This window comes from Arachis hypogaea, chromosome 16 (assembly GCF_003086295.3).
Source record: "Arachis hypogaea cultivar Tifrunner chromosome 16, arahy.Tifrunner.gnm2.J5K5, whole genome shotgun sequence".
In the NCBI taxonomy this organism is placed as follows: Eukaryota; Viridiplantae; Streptophyta; class Magnoliopsida; order Fabales; family Fabaceae; genus Arachis; species Arachis hypogaea.
This window is the reverse complement of record NC_092051.1, coordinates 79,708,795-79,726,755: the sequence shown is the minus strand read 5'-3', so window position 1 is coordinate 79,726,755 and position 17,961 is coordinate 79,708,795. Positions and strand designations below refer to the sequence as shown.

Sequence of the window (17,961 nt, the reverse complement as noted above, 5' to 3'; positions counted from 1 at the left end):
AAGAAAACATTGTGAACTTTACATGATTTCATGAGAATTTTGCATGAATTGAATGATAAAATGGATGATGCATGATCTCATGACTTGAAACAAAGCTTTTATGCACCTTGTTTGTTTGATTTTAGGACAAAGGAATCAAAGAAGAGCCACGTTAGCAGCCACGTTAGCTTCACTAACGTGACCACTAACGTGGAATGGGAGCGAACTTGCAACGTTAGTCGTAAAGTTACCACCAATAACGCCTTCCAAAGCCATCATAACCCACGTTAGTTGCTATGTTAGTTGCACTAACGTGGGAACTAACGTGGAAGAAAGGGGAAGCTCTAACGTTAGTGGTAAAAGTGAACACCACTAACGTTCCAAAAGGCCACACTAAGTCACGTTAAGAGTCACGTTAATCCAATTAACGTGAACTCTAACGTGGAGTAAATAGGAGGGGTCGCAAGCATTAGTGACACTCACCTTTGTCACTAATGCTAGACCAAGCCTAGATTGCCTACGTTAGTGGTCACGTTAAGACCACTAACGTGAAGGGTAACGTGGAGCAATGAATGATAGGCCAACATTAGTGACACTCACCTTTTTCACTAACGTTGGAGATGGCAAGCACACCCATGTTAGTGGTCACGTTAATGCCATTAACATGAAGCACTAACGTGGAAGGAAGGGGCATTTTGAAGCGTTAGTGACAAACGTAAGTGTCACTAATGCTCTCGAGCCTTGGCATGCCCACGTTAGTAAATATAGAGGAAGAGGGTGACCGCGAACAAGCCAACTGTATTGGGAACTCACCTAGGCAGACCCATGATCCATACTTCAAAACTTATAATCCTGGTTGGAAGAACCACCCAAACTTTGGGTGGAGAAATCAACAAGATCAAGGCCAAGATCAGAGACGTCACAACCCCAACAACAATGCAACTCACCAACATTTCACACAGAGATCATTTCAACACCCACCCAACAATACCTCTCAACATCCATATCAAAACCAAAATAGCCCTTCTCACCCCTCCAACCTCAACTCCCCATCACCATCCGAAGATAGACTCTCCAGGATTGAGACTCTACTTGAAAGCATATACAAGGAAATCCAAGACAACAGAGTGTTCAAGGATGAGGTGCGAGCTAATATCAAAAACCAAGGAGACACTATCAAGAGGCTGGAGTCTCAAGTGGGATACCTCTCTCAGCAGATTCCCAAACCTACTAATAGCTTCCCAAGTGACACGGAGAAAAACCCGAGAGGTGCAGCAAAGAAAGTACGATGGGAAGAATGCAAGATGGTCACTATAAGTGATAAGGGGAGTGAGAAAGAACTGAACAAACCCTTAGAACACTCTCGAGATATTCCAGTAGAGAAGCAAGAAGAGGGTAACCAAGATCCCAACTCTACACAGAAGAAGTGGTTAAGGGAGAAGGAGATTCTGAACCCATATGCACCTTTTCCCATAGACTCAAAGGTGGTGTAGAAAGGAAAGTGTACTTAAAATTTCTCGACATGTTTGCATTTCTCCATGTAAACATACCATTCATCAAGGCTCTCCAACAAATGCCCTCATACATTAAATGTATGAAAAAGCTGCTGACCAAGAAAAGCTCACTAAAGGGAGGGCAAACAATAGTGATGAATAAGGAGTGCAGTGCTCTCATTTAGACAGAGTTGCCTACAAAAAGAAAGGACCCAGGGAGTTTTCACATCCCTTGTGCTATAGGAGAAACAAGGATTGATAAGGGACTCATTGACCTAGGAGCAAGCATCAACTTAATGCCTTTATCCCTTATGAAGAAGCTTCAGATCAATGAGCTAACGCCCTCAGATGTAATCATCAAGTTGGTTGACAAAACTCAAAAACAAGTAATAGGAGTGGTTGAAAATATGTTGGTAAAGGTTGGGAACTACTTCCTTCCCACAGACTTTGTTATCTTGGAGATGGAAGAGAGTCATCTCCATCCAATCATATTGGGAAGACTATTCCTAGCCACAGCCAGGGCACTCATAGATGTGGAACGAGGGGAGCTAATATTGAGGATACATGATGAACAACTTACCTTTAATGTCTTCAAACCCCTCACAAGAAGCAGATCAAGAAAACAAGGAATCAAGGGGAGATCACAGTAAGGCACTGGTGGAAGAAACAAGCACTAAAGCACAAACAATACACCTGGAAATCCCTTTGGTTGACAAACAATACAGTCAGAAGGTACAACAGCTAAAGGAAACCCAAGAGGAGCTAAACCCACCAAAGTCGTATGAGACTAGGAACAAAATTTCCCTGAAAAAAGAGGCCACAAGGAGCAGGATAGCATTAAAAGAAATAAGGAAGAAAACGCAAAGGAAATGGGGATTCGAGCAATCAAGAAGGACACAAAGAGGACAAACAAGAGAGAAAGCATGGGCATCCCCATGAGTAAAAGGTGGCGGAGTTCCTTTTCCTTTTCTTTCTTTCAAGCCTAAAATAAGGAAGATCATGTATGAAATAGAACATGCATCCATAAGTAGCTTAGGAATTTTCAATTCTGTCTTTAAGATTTCATTGCTTAAGTCTATGTGTGCTAGTCTAAGTTCTCTGTTTTCATTTTTATCCTGCTTAAATGTATGCTTGTCCTTTAAGCTAAATAAAAGAAAATGTTATGAAAAACCAGAGTGGAGTTCATCTTGTGGAGTAAGTTCTCAATTATTGTGGGGTGGTAATTGGCTAGCTAAGCTGGTCCACTGGTACGCGGAATCGTGATTACACTTTAATTATGTAAAATTCATTGCTCTTTCTTTCCCTGGAAATGGCGCCAAAAACATGATGCCAAGACCATGGTTCACAACTCTGTGTAACTAACCAGCAAGTGCACTGGGTCGTCCAAGTAATACCTTACGTGAGTAAGGGTCGAATCCCACAGAGATTGTTGGTATGAAGCAAGCTATGGTCACCTTGCAAATCTCATTTAGGCAGATATAAATTGATAATGGTGTTTTCGAATAATAATTAATAGAATAGGGATAGAGGTACTTATGTAAATCATTGGTAGGAATTTCAGATAAGCGAATGGAGATGCTTTTCGTTCCTCTGAACCTCTGCTTTCCTGCTATCTTCATCCAATCAGTCTTACTCCTTTCCATGGCTGGCTTTATGTGATACATCACCACTGTCAATGGCTACTTTCGGTCATCTCTCGGGAAAATGATCCAATGCCCTGTCACGGCACGGCTAATCGTCTGGAGGCATCACCCTTGTCAATGGCTTCATCTTATCCTCTCAGTGAAAATGGTCAACGCACCCTGTCACGGCACGGCTATTCATCTGTCGGTTCTCGATCATGCTGGAATAGGATTTACTATCCTTTTGCGTCTGTCACTAACGCCCCGCAATCGCGAGTTTGGAGCTCGTCACAGTCATTCATTCATTGAATCCTACTCGGAATACCACAGACAAGGTTTAGACTTTCCGGATTCTCTTGAATGCTGCCATCATTCTAGCTTACGCCACGAAGATTCTGATTAAGAGATCTAAGAGATACTCATTCAGTCGAAGGTAGAACGGAAGTGGTTGTCAGGCACGCGTTCATAGGGAATGATGATGATTGTCACGTTCATCAGATTCAGGTTGAAGTGCGAATGAATATCTTAGGAGCGAAATAAGAAGAATTGAATAGAAAACAGTAGTACTTTGCATTAATCTTTGAGGAACAGCAGAGCTCCACACCTTAATATACGGAGTGTAGAAACTCTACCGTGAAAATACATAAGTGAAAGGTCCAGGCATGGCCGAGATGGCCAACCCCCAAAACGTGATCAAAGGATCATAAGGTAATCCAAAGATTCCTAATACAATAGTAAAAGGTCCTATTTATAATAAACTAGCTACTAGGGTTTACAGAAGTAAGTAATTGATGCATAAATCCACTTTCGGGGCCCACTTGGTGTGTTCTTGGGTTGAGCTTTGAGTGTTGCACGTGTAGAGGTCCTCCTTGGAGTTGAACGCCAGCTTTTGTGCCAGCTTGGGCGTTCAACTCTGGTTTTGGCTCCTTTTCTGGCGCTGGACGCCAGATTTGGGCAGAATGCTGGCGTTGAACTCCCGTTTGCGTCGTCTATTCTTGGCCAAAGTATGGACTATTATATATTTCTGGAAAGCCCTGGATGTCTACTTTCCAACGCAATTGGAAGCGCGCCACTTTGAGTTCTGTAGCTCCAGAAAATCTATTTTGAGTGCATGGAGGTCAGAATCCAACAGCATCAGCAGTCCTTCTTCAACCTCTGAATCTGATTTCTGCTCAAGTCCCTCAATTTCAGTCAGAAAATACCTGAAATCACAGAAAAACACACAAACTCATAGTAAAGTCCAGAAATGTGAATTTAACATAAAAATTAATGAAAACATCCCTAAAAGTAACTAGATCCTACTAAAAACATACTAAAAACAATGTCAAAAAGCGTATAAATTATCCGCTCATCACAACACCAAACTTAAATTGTTGCTTGTCCCCAATCAACTGAAAATCAATTAGGATAAAAAGAAGAGAATATACTATAAATTCCAAACTATCAATGAAACATAGCTTCAATCATATGAGCGGGACTTATAGCTTTTTGCCTCTTGAATAGTTTTGGCATCTCACTCTATCCCTTGAGGTTCAGAATGATTGGCATCTATAGGAACTCAGGGTTCAGATAGTGTTATTGATTCTCCTAGTTCAGTATGATGATTCTTGAATACAGCTTCTTTATGAGTCTTCGCCGTGGCCCTAAGCACTTTGTTTTCCAGTATTACCACCGGATACATAAATGCCACAGACACATAATTGGGTGAACCTTTTCAGATTGTGACTCAGCTTTGCTAAAGTCCCCAATTAGAGGTGTCCAGGGTTCTTAAGCACACTCTTCTTTTGCTTTGGACCTTGACTTTAACCGCTCAGTCTAAAGTTTTCACTTGACACCTTCACGCCACGAGCACATGGTTAGGGACAGCTTGGTTTAGCCGCTTAGACCAGGATTTTATTCCTTTAGGCCCTCCTATCCACTGATGCTCAAAGCCTTGGGATCCTTTTTATTTACCCTTGCCTTTTGGTTTTAAGGGTTACTGGCTTTTTGCTCTTGCCTCTTGGTTTTAAGAGCTTTTGGCTTTTTGTGCTTGCTTTTCTTTCTATTATTTTTTTTCGCCTATTTTTTTTCTGCAAGCTTTGTTCTTTGCTGCTTTTTCTTGCTTCAAGAATCATTTTTATGATTTTTCAGATTATCAAATAACATGTCTCCTAGTCATCATTCTTTCAAGAGCCAACATATTTAACATTCTTAAATAACAACTTCAAAAGACATATGCACTGTTCAAGCATTCATTCAGAAAACAAGAAGCATTGTCACCACATCAATATAATTAAACTAAGTTCAAGGATAAATTCGAAACTCATGTACTTCTTGTTCTTTTTGATTTAAAACATTTTTTATTTAAGAGAGGTGATGGATTCATAGGACAAGGTGTTAAAGCACCCCTAAGGATTTACTTGCTCAAGCCTCTTTCTTTGACACAACTCAACCACAAGCATTTACTAGGCTAGCAACTCTTTGAGTTTTGTTTCTTCTTTCTTTTTCTGCCTAGTAATTGATGCTCAGAGCCTTGGGCTATGTTCTTTTTTTCTTTTGTTTTGTTTGCTGCTTCTTGGATCAATGGATTTTTGAGAATCTCCACAATACTTCTTTGAATTTCATGTCCTGCCTATGAGCTCCCATGCAAGTTTTCACAAGCATGCAACCTCAATACATAATCATACAACTAGAACCACCACTTCTCCTAATCTTTTGCTTTCCTCAAAATTGTTTAATTCCTCAATCCTTCTTTTGAAAGAACTTTCATGTGATGCAATTCTTGAATCATTGAGTACAAACAAGTTTTGAAAAGAAAAATGTTGTGAATAATCAAGCATCTTGCTTATTGAATTACAGAAAAACTATGCTATGCAGGCAGGCAGGGGTATTATGTAACTTTCAATCACAGTAATATCTGATGTAAAATAATCACTTAACAATACAACCTTTTGGAGTTTACTTGCTCTACTCCTCATCATCATCATCACTGATCCACACATTCCTCTTTCATCTCTTTGGTTGATGATGCTTAATCCTTCCAAAAATTTGTATGGTATTCTACAGTGATGTTGAAAGTTGCTTGTTCCCCAAGCACTTAGAAACAATGGTTAGTCTGCATGATTTATTTGTGGGCCTTTGTACTTACTTTGGTGTGGGAACACCAAACTTAGTACCTTGCCAATGGTTCTTGTGCATCAGATTAACCATGTGTAAAACTCTTTTTCTTTTTTTTTTTTTCAAAAGCAATAAAACTGAAAACTAGGAAACAGCAGAATAGTTAACTAGTTCATCCAACATACTTGAAGCCAGCATTATGCAGAAAGTGAGAATGTATTTTATGATGGGATTTTGGTGGAACACCAAACTTAGAATCCTACATTCTCCCTTAGATTGTTTTGGTGTGCAACACCAAACTTAGCTTCTTGCAATATAGATAAAACTAATTAACCTTTTTATTGAAATAGATATGAAAAGATAGTTACCTCCGGTTGGGTTGCCTCCCAACAAGCGCTCTTTTATTGTCACTAGCTTGACATCCTTCATTTTGTGCTCATGGAAGTTGAGGCTTTTGTTGCCTTAGGTTTTCTCCTCTTGCTATGGGCTTCCTTCCCTCTGTTTCTCTTTCCATAGCCTTCTTACTTTCCTCCATGACTCCCTTCTCTTTCAACCCAGCATCCTTTTCATGGCTCTTTGGGTTCAGGATCCCTTTCTTCTCACCCAAATCAGCAAAGTTTTGAACCAGTTGTTCCATCTGCCTTTCAAGTCTTCTGAGGGAGGCCTCTTGGTTCTTGCTTATCATCTCTTGATGTTTTTTTATTTCTTCCTGCTCTATTGCCATCATTTCTTGATTTTTCATGAACATCTCCATCAGCATTTCTAGAATATAGATTCTTTGAAAGGTTGGAAGTGGTTGTGGCTGTGTCAATTGTGGTGGTCGATGAAGGTCATTTTGGGCGAATGGTGAGGTAGGACGGGGTTGGAAGTGTGTGTGATTGTTGTTGTGGGGGTGTGTTTTATGTTGATTTTTGAAGCTGGGATTGTTGCAGTTGAAATCCCTTGGTCTTTGGTTTTGGTTCTCAACCCCGCTCCCATTAGAATTAGTTCTCCAAGGTGGATTGTACACATCATTCTGAGGCCTGTGTTGGAGCACGCTAGAGTGATTGCTTGGAGATTGTAGTTGCTCATGGTTAATGATCCCAAAACTTTGTTCAGCTTGATTACCCCTATATGAGTTTTGAGTCAGGTTGTATGTATGTACTACAGCATGCCTCAGCTCAGTGATTTTTTTGGCCATCATGTCTAGTTATTGTAGAGTCTGATGATGCATCTGCTTGTTTTGGCTCATGACTGTACGAGCATCTTCAATTTCTTTTTCCTGTGTGAATGGGTGCACTTCTGCCTCTGGTTTAACAATTCTCTGTGATAGGTTCAACTTGACTAGAAGTTCACTCATCAGTTCTTCCCATCCGATAATGCTTCCTTGTGGAAAAGCTTCAAACCACTGGGCAACATCATTCATGGTGATGGATAGTTGCTTCGAACTATGGATTACATTATTATCCAAGGTGGGGATATTACTCTCATGATTGCTAGAATTTGTTGAGTTCCCCTCCATGATCTGCACAGTCACAAACAATTCAAGTGATGATTGAATATTTTCAAGCTCAGAATGTGATTCAAAAGGTTAGCTAGCACAAAGTATCAAACAGTTGATGGACTTGGGAGATTAGTGGCAGAAATTGCTTCTCTTGTGTAAGCAAGAGCATTGCATAGAGCCAGAAATTTCCAGGAAAACTTCACTTTGTTGCCAAAGCGAAGTCTCAGTTATCTCAGGCAAAAATTCAAACAGTTAGTGGGTTAATCAAAATTAAAGAAAAAGTGCTTGATCTAAACTACCACCTCACTTAATCATTGTCAATCTAATCAATCCCCGGCAACGGCGCCAAAAACTTGACGGGATATTTTCGTGGAAAAACGAATTTCTCCAAAACACCCAAAACTAACCGGCAAGTGCACCGGGTCGCATCAAGTAATAATAACTCACGGGAGTGAGGTCGATCCCACAGGGATTGAAGGATTGAGCAATTTTAGTTTAGTGGTTGATTTAGTCAAGCGAATCAAGATTTGGTTGAGAGATTTGTGATTTGCAGAATTTAAATTGCATAGAAAGTAAAGGGAATGGGTAAATTGCATGAAATTAAAGAGCAGAGAAGGTAAATGTGCTGAATCTTAAAGAACAAGAAATTAAATGGCAGAAACTTAGAACGCAAGAAATGTAAATTGCAGAATCTTAAAGTGCAAGAAATGTAAATGGCTTGAATTGTAAAGGGAATTGGGAGTTGGATTTGCAGAGATAAATCAAGGAAAAGTAAAATTGCAACAAGCAGAGAAGTAAAGGATGACTGGAATTGAACCGGATCTTAAAACAGAAATGTAAATGAGATAAAAAAAGCATTAAACAGAGGATGTGAAATTGGAATTCAGATCTCAGGACCCAAGAGACTAGATAACCAAGTCTAGATCTCAATGCCTTCCTAGATCCAACAAGAACAATTGCAAAGAAATTGTAAATTGCAAAGAAAGTAGATGAAGAAGCGATTAACCGAAACTGAAATTCAATTAAGCAGGGAATTAAACAAGATCCAAAGGTAGATTGAAACAGAAGTTCTTCAATTCTCCACCCAAGATCCGAAGCAAGAAAATTAAAGAGTGCTGGGCAAGAACAAGGAAGAAGAGAGATTAATTCTCCTCCCCAATTCTCTTGAATTAGAACAACAATGCTAGAATGTAAAAGTAAATTCCCAATCAAACCAGAAAAGAAAGCTCTATATGAAAACTAAAAAGGGAATCTCCCTTAAAAACTTAAATCCTATGCTATTTATACACTTTCTTCAAATGGTCTTCAAGCCTTCAATTGGGCCTTTGCTCTTGATGGAATTGGGTTGATAGAGGCCTTGGTTGATTGCTCTTGGAGTTTGGAGAAGAACCGAATTAAACCGGGTTTGGAATTATGAAAGCTTGAGTAAAAGTTTGAGTAAAAGTTTGAGGCTAACTTTTACTCCAACTTTTCACATCAGCCACCCTTCTTTGCTGATACCAACGTTGGGGCAAAAGTTAAGGGTCAAACTTTTGCTCCAACGTTGGCTTCCCCTTGCATACTCATGGCGCCAACGTTAGCCAAAAAGTTAGAGGCTAACGTTGGCGCAAACTTTTGCTCTCCAGGGTGTGTTTTTCATGCGCCAACGTTAGCCAAAAAGTTAGGGGCTAACGTTGGCGCAAACTTTTGCTCTCCAGTGTGTTGATTTGTGATGCCAAAAGTTAGCCAAAAAGTTTGATGCTAACTTTTGCTCCAGCTTTTTGCCCAAAAGTTAGCCAAAAAGTTTGAGGCTAACTTTTGGTCCAGCTTTTTGCTCCCTGGTTCATTTTCAATTAATCCAAAAGTTTGAGCTAAAGTTTGAGGCAAACTTTTGCTCAAACTTTTTGTCCTCTCTTCCTCCTAGCCATTCCTTTTTGCTTCAACCTTTCTCCAAGCTTTCTTCACCTATCATTAACCAACCAAACACATCAAAGCTATGCTCAAAATCATGAGATATTCATTCTTTCATAATATGTGACAATTATACCATAAAACCTCATGAAATAGCATCAATTCATACATGGTTGATTAAATCAAAGGAAGCATGAAAATCTACCCAATTGGCTTGCTTATGGCTCAAGAAAGTGCATAATTCAGTTGAAAACAATAGAAAAATGCTAGTGAAACTAGGCTAAGATGACTTGTCATCAGTCCACAGATCCTGAGTGGATCCTGTGGGGTCCACAGATCCTGAGTGGATCCTGTGGGGTCCACAGATCCTGAGGTGTTCAAGGATTTACATCCCTGCACCCATTAGGCATGTGAAAATGCCTTTGCACACAACTCTGGGCGTTCAGCGCCAGGTTGGTGCCCATTTTGGGCGTTCAACGCCCATTTGCTGCCATTTCTGGCGTTGAACGCCAGAACCATGCTTGTTCTGGGCGTTCAGTGCCAGGTTGTTGCCCATTTTGGGCGTTCAGCGCCAGAACCATGCTCTGTTCTGGCGTTTGAACGCCAGACAGATGCTCCTCCAGGGTGTGATTTTTCTTCTGCTGTTTTTGATTCCGTTTTCAATTTTTATATTTATTTTGTGACTCCACATGATCATGAACCTATAAAGACATATAATTAAGAAAAATATAGTTAGATAAATAAACATTGGGTTGCCTCCCAACAAGCGCTTCTTTAATGTCAATATCTTGATAGTGGGCTCTCATGGAACCTCACAGATGTTCAGAGCACTGTTGAAACTCTCCAACACCAAACTTAGAGTTTGGATATGGGAGTTCAACACCAAACTTAGAGTTTGGTTGTGGCCTCCCAACACCAAACTTAGAGTTTGACTGTGGGGGCTTGGGTTGACTCTGTTTTGAGAGAAGCTTTTCATGCTTCCTCTCCATGGTTGCAGAGGGAGATCCTTGAGTTTTAAACACAAGGGAGTCCTCATTCCATTGAAGGACTATTTCACCTCTGTCAACATCAATCACAGCTCTTGCTGTGGCCAGGAAAGGTCTTCCTAGGATGATGGATTCATCCTCTTCCTTTCCAGTATCCAGGACTATGAAATCAGCAGGGATGTAAAGGCCTTCAACCTTTACTAACACGTCCTCTACTTGTCCATATGCCTGTTTTCTTGAACTGTCTGCCATCTCTAATGAGATTTTAGCAGCTTGCACCCCATAGATTCCCAGTTTCTCTATTACAGAGAGGGGCATGAGGTTTATTCCTGAACCAAGGTCACATAGAGCCTTAAAGATCATAGTGCCTATGGTACAGGGTATTATGAACTTTCCAGGATCCTGTCTCTTCTGAGGCAATGTCAGTTGATCCAGATCACTTAGTTCATTGATGAACAAGGGAGGTTCAACTTCCCAAGTATCAATGCCAAATAATTTGGCATTCAGCTTCATGATTGCACCAAGAAACTTGGCAGTTTGCTCTTCAGTAACATCCTCATTCTCTTCAGAAGAGGAATACTCATCAGAGCTCGTGAAGGGCATAAGGAGGTTCAATGGAATCTCTATGGTCTCTAGATGAGTCTCAGATTCCTTTGGTTCCTCAGAGGGAAGCTCCTTATTGATCACTGGACGTCCCAGGAGGTCTTCCTCCTTGGGATTCACGTCCTCCACTCCCCTTGTAGGTTCGGCCATGGTGCTTATGTCAATGGCCTTGCACTCTCCTTTTGGCTACTTCCCGTCCTCTCAGTGAAAATGTTCCAAATGCACTGTCACCGCACGGCTAATCATTTGTCGATTCTCGATCATGTTGCAATAGGATCCATTGATCTTTTTGCGTCTGTCACACGCCCAACACTCGCGATTTTGAAGCTCGTCACAGTCATCCCTTCCCAGATCCTACTCGGAATACCACAGACAAGGTTTAGACTTTTCGGACCTCAGGAATGGCCGCCAATAATTCTAGCCTATACCACGAAGGTTCTAATCTTAGATTAAAAACCTAAGAGATACACATTAAAGCTTGATTGCATGTAGAACGGAAGTGGTTGTCAGGCACGCATTCATAGGTGAGAATGATGATGAGTGTCACGGATCATCACATTCATCAAGTTGAAGAACGAGTGTATATCTTAGAGAAGAAGTAGGCATGAATTGAATAGAAAAACAGTAGTACTTTGCATTAATTCATGAAGAACAGCAGAGCTCCACACCTTAATCTATGGTGTGTAGAAACTCCACCGTTAAAAATACATAAGAATAAAAGGTCCAGGCATGGCCGAATGGCCAGCCCCCAAATGTGATCAAGAGATCAAAAGTATGAAAAGTATGATCAAGTGTGTAAAATACAATAGCAAAAGGTCTTACTTATAGAAAACTAGTAGCCTAGGATTTACAGAAATAAGTAAATGATGCAGAAATCCACTTCCGGGCCCACTTGGTGTGTGCTTGGGCTGAGCATTGAAGCTTTCACATGTAGAGACTTTTCATGGAGTTAAACACCAGCTTTTGTGCCAGTTTGGGCGTTTAACTCTGTTTTTATGCCAGTTCTGGTGTTTTGACACCAGAACTTCTATGATGACTTGGAACGCCGGTTTGGGCCATCAAATCTCGGGAAAAGTGATGAGCGGATAATTTATACGCTTTTTGACATTGTTTTTAGTATGTTTTTAGTAGGATCTAGTTACTTTTAGGGATGTTTTCATTAGTTTTTATGTTAAATTCACATTTCTGGACTTTACTATGAGTTTGTGTGTTTTTCTGTGATTTCAGGTATTTTCTGGCTGAAATTGAGGGACTTGAGCAAAAATCAGATTCAGAGGTTGAAAAAGGACTGCTGATGCCGTTGGATTCTGACCTCCCTGCACTCAAAGTGGATTTTCTGGAGCTACAGAACTCGAAATGGCGCGCTTCCAATTGCGTTGGAAAGTAGACATCCAGGGCTTTCCAGAAATATATAATAGTCCATACTTTGGCCAAGAATTGACGACGTAAACTGGCGTTCAACGCCAGCCTTCTGCCCAAATCTGGAGTCCAGCGCCAGAAAAGGATCCAAAACCAGAGTTGAACGCCCAAACTGGCATAGAAACTGGCGTTCAACTCCACAAATGGCCTCTGCACGTGCTACACTTAAGCTCAGCCCAAACACACACCAAGTGGGCCCCGGAAGTGGATTTATGCATCAATTACTTACTCATGTAAACCCTATTGACTAGTTTATTATAAATAGGACCTTTTACTATTGTATTAGGTATCTTTTGATCATCTTAGGATCTTAGGATCATCTTTGAACGCATTGTTCTTAGATCAAGGGGGCTGGCCATCTCGGCCATGCCTGGACCTTCACTTATGTATTTTCAACGGTAGAGTTTCTACACTCCATAGATTAAGGTGTGGAGCTCTGCTATTCCTCAAAGATTAATGCAAAGTACTACTGTTTTCTATTCAATTCTTCTTATTTTGCTTCTAAGATATCCATTCGCACCCAAGAACGTGATGAAGGTGATGATTATGTGTGACGCTCATCATCCTTCTCCCTTATGAACGCGTGCCTGACAAACACTTTCGTTCTACATGAAATAAGCTAGAATGAATATCTCTTAGATCTCCTAACCAGAATCTTCGTGGCGTAAGCTAGAATGATGGCGGCATTCAAGAGAATCCGGAAGGTCTAAACCTTGTCTGTGGTATTCCGAGTAGGATTCAATGATTGAATGACTGTGACGAGCTCCGAACTCGCGATTGCAGGGCGTTAGTGACAGACGCAAAAGGATAGTAAATCCTATTCCAGCATGATCGAGAACCGACAGATGAATAGCCGTGCCGTGACAGGGTGCGTGAGCATATTATTCACTGAGAGGATAAGATGAAGCCATTGACAAGGGTGATGCCTCCAGACGATTAGCCGTGCCGTGACAGGGCATTGGATCATTTTCCCGTGAGATGACCGAAAGTAGCCATTGACAGTGGTGATGTATCACATAAAGCCAGCCATGGAAAGGAGTAAGACTGACTGGATGAAGATAGCAGGAAAGCAGAGGTTCAGAGGAACGAAAAGCATCACCATTCGCTTATCTGAAATTCTCACCAATGAATTACATAAGTATCTCTATCCCTATTCTATTATTTAGTATTCGAAAACACCATTATCAATTTGTATCTACCTAACTGAGATTTGCAAGGTGACCATAGCTTGCTTCATACCAACAATCTCCGTGGGATTCGACCCTTACTCATGTAAGGTATTACTTGGACGACCCAGTGCACTTGCTGGTTAGTTGTATCGAAGTTGTGACAATTATGAATTAAGATCAAAGCACCAAGCTTTGGAGCCATTACCAGGGATTTTTCGAGCCTGGACATCACAATTTCGTGCACCAAGTTTTTGGCGCCGTTGCCGGGGATTGTTTGAGTCTTCGGCAAGCTTTTGGTCCAGTAACATCAGTGCCAGATTCCATTTTGATCCGGCAACAGCACCAAGTTTTTGGCACCGTTGCCGGGGATTGTTCGTGTTTGGACAACTGACGGTTCATCTTGTTGCTCAGATTAGGTAATTTTCTTTTCGTTTTCAAAAATCTTTCAAAAATATTTTCAAAAATCTCTCATCTGTTTTCGAAAAAATAAATAAATAAATAAAATAAATAAAAATGTTTTCAAAAATTTATTCAAAATTTTTAAGAATGAATTCTAGTGTTTCATGAAGCATGTGAAGCCTGGCTGGCTGTAAAGCCATGTCTAAATTCATTTGGACTGAGGATTGAGCAACTTAGTTGTTGCTCATCCACCTGCTGCTGATCCATGATCACCTGCTGAAGCTTGGCTGGCCATTGGCCATGTCTAGTGTTTTGGACTGGAGCTTTCGTTGAAAGCTTGGCTGGCTAGTGAGCCATGTCTAATTCCTGGACTGAAGCTTTAGACTAACATGGCAAGATTCCTGGAATTCATATTAAAAATTTTGGAATCCTTATTTTTTCTTTTTCATATTATTTTCGAAAAAAAAAATAAAAAAAAAATTAGAAAATCATAAAAATCAAAAATATTTTGTGTTTCTTGTTTGAGTCTTGAGTCACATTATAAGTTTGGTGTCAATTGCATGTGCATCTTGCATTTTTCGAAAATTCCATGCATTCATGGTGTTCTTCATGATCTTCAAGTTGTTCTTGGTAAGTCTTCTTGTTTGATCTTGATGATTTTTTGTTTTTGTATCTTTTCATGTTTATCATATGCATTCTTGAATTCTTAGTGCGTAAGCATTAAAGAATTCTAAGTTTGGTGTCTTGCATGTTTTCTTTGCATTAAAAATTTTTCAAAATTATGTTCTTGATGTTCATCATGACATTCAAAGTGTTCTTGGTGTTCATCTTGACATTCATAGCATTCTTGCATGCATCACATGTTTTGATCTAAAAATTTCATGCATTGCATATTTTTCATGTTTTTCATCATAAAAATTCAAAAATAAAAAAAAATATCTTTCCATGTTTCTCTCATCAAATTCAAAAATTTGAATTGACTTTTTCAAAAAAATTTTAAAAATCAAGTTGTTGCCAATGAGTCAAATCAAATTTTCAATTTGAAAATCTTATCTTTTTCAAAATCTTTTTCAAAAATCAAATCTTTTTCAAATATCTTAGTTATTTTCGAAAATTCCAAAAATATTTTTCAAAAATCTTTTTTCTTATTTTATATAAAATTTTCGAAAATAACTAATCAATTAATGTTTTGATTCAAAAATTTGAAGTTTGTTACTTGCTTGTTAAGAAAGATTCAAACTTTAAGTTCTAGAATCATATCTTGTGACTTCTTATGAATCAAGTCATTAATTGTGATTTTAAAAATCAAATCTTTTTCAAAACTAATTTCAATCATATCTTTTCAAAAATATCTACTCATCTTATCTTTTTCAAAAATATCTTTTCAAAATATCTTTCCTAACCTCCTAACTTCTTATCTTTTTCAAAATTTGTTTCAACTAACTAACTAACTTTTTGTTTGTTTCTTAACTTTTTCAAAACTACCTAACTAACTCTCTCTCTCTCTATTTTCGAAAATATCTTTCCCCTTTTTCAAAATTTCTTTTTAATTAACTAATTATTTTTAATTTTTATTTTTGATTTCAAAAAAAAAATAAAAATTTTCGAAAAAAATTACTAAACATTTTTCAAAAACTATTTTCAAAAATCACTAACTCCTTTTCAAATATTAATTTCGAAATTTCCCTCCTTCTCTCTCATCTTATTCTATTTATTCATTCATTAACTAACATCTCTTCCTCACATCATCACCAAATCCGAACCCCCTCTTCTATCTGTGTTCGAATTTCTTCTTCTTTTCTTCTACTAACAATAAGGAACCTCTTTACTGTGACATAGAGGATTCCTCTTCTTTTCTTGTTCTCTTCTCTTTCTTATGAGCAGGGAGAGAGAAAAAGGAATTCTTGTTGAAGCTGATCCAGAACCTGAAAGGACTCTGAAGAGAAAATTAAGAGAAGCTAAATTACAACAATCCAGAGACAACTTAATTGAAAATTTCGAACAAGTAAAGGAGATGGCAGCCGAACCCAACAACAATGCAAGGAGAATGCTTGGTGACTTTACTGCACCTAATTCCAATTTACATGGAAGAAGCATCTCCATTCCTGCCATTGGAGCAAACAATTTTGAGCTGAAACCTCAATTAGTTTCTCTGATGCAGCAGAACTGCAAGTTTCATGGACTTCCATCTGAAGATCCTTTTCAGTTCTTAACTGAATTCTTGCAGATATGTGATACTGTTAAGACTAATGGAGTAAATCCTGAAGTCTACAGGCTCATGCTTTTCCCTTTTGCTGTAAGAGACAGAGCTAGATTATGGTTGGATTCCCAACCCAAAGACAGCTTGAACTCTTGGGATAAGCTGGTCACGGCTTTCTTAGCCAAGTACTTTCCTCCTCAAAAGCTGAGCAAGCTTAGAGCTGATGTTCAAACCTTCAGACAGAAAGAAGGTGAATCTCTCTATGAAGCTTGGGAAAGATACAAACAGTTGACCAAAAAGTGTCCTTCTGACATGCTTTCAGAATGGACCATCCTGGATATATTCTATGATGGTTTATCTGAGCTATCAAAGATGTCACTGGACACTTCTGCAGGTGGATCCATTCACCTAAAGAAAACGCCTGCAGAAGCTTAAGAACTCATTGACATGGTTGCTAATAACCAGTTCATGTACACTTCTAAAAGGAATCCTGTGAGTAATGGGACGCCTATGAAGAAGGGAGTTCTTGAAGTTGATACTCTGAATGCCATATTGGCTCAGAATAAAATATTGACTCAGCAAGTCAATATGATCTCTCAGAGTCTGCATGGAATGCACGCTGCATCCAATAGTACTCAAGAGGCTTCTTCTGAAGAAGAAGCTTATGATCCTGAGAACCCTGCAATAGCAGAGGTAAATTACTTAGGTGAACCTTATGGAAACACCTATAACTCAACATGGAGAAATCATCCAAATTTCTCATGGAAGGATCAAAAGCCCCAACAAGGCTTTAATAATGGTGGAAGAAATAGGTTTAGCAATAGCAAGCCTTTTCCATCATTAACTCAGCAACAGATAGAGAACTCTGAACAAAATGCTTCTAATTTTGCAAATCTAGTCTCTGATCTATCGAAGGCCACTGTAAGTTTCATGAATGAAACAAGGTCTTTCATTAGAAATCTGGAAGCACAAGTGGGCCAGCTGAGTAAAAGGATCACTGAAATCCCTCCTAGTACTCTCCCAAGCAATACAGAAGAGAACCCAAAAGGAGAGTGCAAGGCCATTGACATAAGCGCCATGGCCGAACCTGTGAGGAGAGGAGAGGACATGAATCCCAAGGAGGAAGACCTCCAGGGACGTCCAGTGATCAATAAGGAGCTTCCCTCTGGGGAACCAAAGGACTCTGAGGCTCATCTAGAGACAATAGAGATTCCATTGAACCTCCTTATGCCCTTCATGAGCTCTGATGAGTATTCCTCTTCTGAAGAGAATGAGGATGTCACTGAAGAGCAAACTGCCAAGTTTCTTGGTGCAATCATGAAACTGAATGCCAAATTGTTTGGCATTGATGCTTGGGAAGTTGAACCTCCCTTGTTCATCAATGAACTAAGTAATCTGGATCAACTGACATTGCCTCAGAAGAGACAGGATCCTGGAAAGTTCATAATACCCTATATCATAGGCACCATGATCTTTAAGGCTCTGTGTGACCTTGGTTCAGGAATAAACCTCATGCCCCTCTCTGTAATAGAGAAACTGGGAATCTATGGGGTGCAAGCTGCTAAAATCTCACTAGAGATGGCAGACAGCTCAAGAAGACAGGCTTATGGACAAGTAGAAGA

General features: G+C 39.6%; 1 non-coding gene across 1 annotated transcript; it reads right to left on the bottom strand.

The window, feature by feature from the left end:
- Positions 1-16,549: 16,549 nt before the first annotated feature.
- LOC112761906 (small nucleolar RNA R71) lies at positions 16,550-16,657 on the bottom strand. Its single transcript, XR_003182276.1, has one exon. It is a non-coding gene; the product is annotated as a small nucleolar RNA R71 (small nucleolar RNA).
- Positions 16,658-17,961: the final 1,304 nt, after the last annotated feature.